Raw genomic sequence first — 3,845 nt, forward strand, 5'->3', positions numbered from 1 at the left:
ATGGCAGAGAAGATTTCCAACTGTGAGTCCACAACCTAATATGCATGAGGTTTATAGGTGCCAGTTTTCTCTGATCCTCAAGAACATCAGAAACTAAAGGGCAGAAAACTCTGGTATTTAACTACAGTAGAACATAAAACTAGACCTTAACCCAGATTAGTGGGAGAAGAAAAGCTGCTTCCAGCTCTCTGGGCTCAGACCCACCTCCCACCTGCGTGTGGGTCTAAGAGCAGAGCCCAAGGCATCCAGCAGACCCCACTCTTCTCCCACTTTGGGTGCCAATGCTCTGCTGAGAAGCCAGATGTTATCTCCTTCATGAACGTTCACTGTTCTTCACCTGCCCTTGCTTCCTCCTTCCCGCACCTCCATGCAGCCTCCCTCATCACTGCGGACATCACCAAGAGGTGAAGGGACATGGTGATGTCATTTCCTAGCCAACCTGACGGAAGCAGCCCCTCAGTTTGTCCAATACTTTCAAGCTGTGGTTGACGAGACTTCAAATATCAAGTTACTCCAAGTAAAGATTTCTCCCTTTTTCCCCTCCTTCTCTCCCAGCTACCCAGGAATCTCCTCCTTCCCCTCAGAACACCCCATCCTGACACTGCGAATCAGCCAACAGACCAACTGGAAGACACTTGCAGACACAGAGCGCCACTGGGTGGGAATCACCGCCTTTTGTAAAGGAAAACCAAGAGGGCTTATTGCTTCTGGAAGGGTCCCAGATGTGGGAGAGGAGGAAGCAAGATTAGCGATTGGACAGGCAGATTTCACTGGGCTCTTGGAAGCGTGAAAAGAAAGGAGTGGAGGAGTGGGGAAACTGAAGAGTAGAAATTTGAAAGAAAACCGCTAATTTCACATACATTCACCCAGCTGAGTGCATTCTTACGGCGTCAACTACACGTCTCAGTAATTGACTCCCAACTGGCAACTCCTCATCCCCGTCACTGCTGAGCTTCCGTGATATCTCAGTGAGGCTCCAGCAGGCCTAAAACTAAACTGATTAACCCCTCCTTTCCAAATGTCCTACACAACATACACGTACGTGCACACCTTCTTCTTCCTGTTTTCCCCAACTTGGCCAAAGGCATGTCTGTCCATCTCACCCCTCAACTAGTCAGCCTTATCTTCTCCCCACCCTGGCGTCTGCACCCCCCCACTACTCCCCCAGGGCAAACTCAGAGAGGTCCCCATGTGTTCCTCTCCTTCACCACCACTTCCTTAGTCCAGACCCACACCATTTCTGGAAAGCTTGTCCCAATGGGTCTCCATCTTTCCAATCCCTCTCTTCATGTAGTCCTCAGTCTACATAATTGTTAGAGCGGCTCTTCTAGAAGATAAATGGAATCGTGCTACTTCCCTGCTTTAAGTCTTTAGGGAGTCTTCATCACCTCTGGGAAAAAGCTCTCGCCCCCCAGGGGGACAAACACACACCCTCCTCACGCCAGCCCAGCTGATTCTTCCAGCTTCGTTGCCTGCCACTCCTGGGCAGCACCTTACACTACAAACCTGCAAGACTCACTTTCCCAAATGTGAAATTACCTGTGCGTGTGTGTGTGTGTGTGTGTGTGTGTGTGTGTGTGTGTTTAGAGAAAGACAGCATGGCTTGAAGCTCGGCCGCCATTGTAAACAACAAAGTAACAATCCAGACCAGGAAGTTCATAGCCAACTGACTACTTCAGCAGAAACAAATGCTCACTGGGGTTCATCACCCCGGAAAAGCAACAGTACCTAGGACAGAAATTTGGGGCAAACCAGCCAAAATGTACAAGACCACCCAGATACCATCTTTGTATTTGGATTCGGAGCCCATTTTGGCAATGGCAAGACACCTGGTCCTGGCATGATTCAGGAGTCCTTGGAGTATGTGAAAAAAATGAACCCAAACATAGACTTGCAAGACATGGCCTGGATGAGAAGAAAAAAGATATCAGGAAAACAGCAAAAGGAACACAAGAACAGAATGAAGAGGTTATTCTTCAGAGGGACTGCAAAAGCCAATGTGGGTGCTGGCAGAAAGTGAGCTGGAGATTGGATAGCAGGAGTCAAGGTTCTTCAGGGACTTTATCTGTGGTGATTGTGCAGATTTTTCATTAGAGGATTAATAAACTAAGAACTTTAAAAAAGAGGGAGAGAGAACTTGGCTGGGAGTGGGTGACAGATGTCACATAAACCGTATGAGCTCAGGTTCTGCTCTGCAGGGGAACAGTGGGATTAGATGTGACACTGGGCTGAGAATCCTCATTCTAGTCCTGAATCTCTGGGAAAATGCTCGCGTCGCAGGTCTCAATGTCCCCATCTGTAAAGTGAGAAGTTAGAAAAAGGATCTCCCACTCTCCGCCTCTGACGTCTGTGTCCCTTCAAAATCCTGCAGTGCCAATGACTTTGATAAAACTCCAGACAGAGAAGACTGTAAGGAAGAATGTTCTAGGAAGGCAGGTAGGAAGGAAGGAAGGACGGACTCACCTAACTTCAGGAAGGGGCCTCAGTGGACAGCTGCACAATCTGCTCTAGGCCGAGATGTCTTTTAAAAAAAAAAAAAAAACTGGGTTTTTTTAAAATCCAGAATCGAAAGGATGCCCATTGCCTCCGCTACTCAAGAACACTTGAAAAATAAAATGAATGAGGCCTTAAAGTTCTCCTCTCCCACCCAATTCAAGAATCCTCTTGTAACACTCCTGCAGGTACCCTCTATTGTTGCTGGAACAAATCCAAAGATCAAAAAGCTTTTACCTTGGCAAAGTCTTGCAGAGATGCACACGGGAAGAGGTGACAGGGCAATTACTTGGGAGCCCTGGCATGTGTCCCTGACCTTTCCCTCTCATGGTAGAACCACAGTGTCTGAAATTGTACCATGAGTTGTTTATCTCTGTTGGTCTCCTAAAATTCAGACACTCTTGGTCGTACTTGCTATCAAACCAAAGTGTTCATGATTTAGAGAATCCCCTTCTGTTCATGAGAGCAGAAGGTCAGGTGAGCACCCTGGGCAATTCTAAAAGAAGGGAGACACTGAGGATGAGGGGAAACAATGCCGAGACAAACTCCAGATATTTGACAATTATTCTGCAAGGGCAGGTCGGAATGCATGGTGATGACGATGATAAAAATTAACATTGATGTGTGCTTCGTATGTGCTAGCCGCTCTTCTTAGGGCTTCACATTCCAACTTGTTGTGAACACATTTCTACAAAGCAGATCCTTTTTACAGCAAGTCTCTTGAAATAAAGACCTTGAGTAAGTACCTTACCTCTCTGAGAAATTACCCTCCATCCAAAGATCCTAGTTCCTTTCTTTCGTCCGTCTTTCCTTCCCTCTAAAACAGGGAGAAAGGGTGCAGCTTTGCAAGTTAATAACTATAAATCTATTTGTGTGTGTGTCTGTGTCTATGTGTGTGTTATCAGATGCGGTTAAATAAACCCATTGTTACTAGAGATTTTAGAACCTCCTAGGAGCAGCTATAAAAGATATATGTGACAAGACTTCCATCTAGTGGTTAGAATCAATAATGAAGATTTGGGGGCAACCTAATATTTGCATTAATAATTAACTGGATGTGCAGAGACCAAGCCATCCAGGCCTTGGAGACATCTCAACTTGGCCAGCTCTCCAAGACTGCCTGTAATCTGAGTTGAGAGACACTGGACTGATGAAGACCGGAAATCAAGGTGAGAAAAGGACAGTAGGAAAGAGAAGCACACGTTATGATAAACAAGACAACCGCACGACACCTCCTCCAACCTTCCCCAGTGACGGGGTATAAGAAACGTAATAAACACTCAGCTTCTTTTTTGTACAGTTTTGAATAATTGCTGTCTCAGACTTTCTATGGCATGATAGAGATTTCTAAC

General features: G+C 46.2%; 1 pseudogene across 1 annotated transcript; it reads left to right on the top strand.

Annotated features, from left to right (window-relative positions):
* Window positions 1-2,036, top strand: LOC308350931 (small ribosomal subunit protein eS24-like; annotated as a pseudogene). Its single transcript has 2 exons — window positions 1-22; window positions 1,636-2,036. The product of its transcript is annotated as a small ribosomal subunit protein eS24-like (transcript).
* Window positions 2,037-3,845: the final 1,809 nt, after the last annotated feature.

Source organism: Martes martes (assembly GCF_963455335.1).
Source record: "Martes martes genome assembly, chromosome: 10".
In the NCBI taxonomy this organism is placed as follows: Eukaryota; Metazoa; Chordata; class Mammalia; order Carnivora; family Mustelidae; genus Martes; species Martes martes.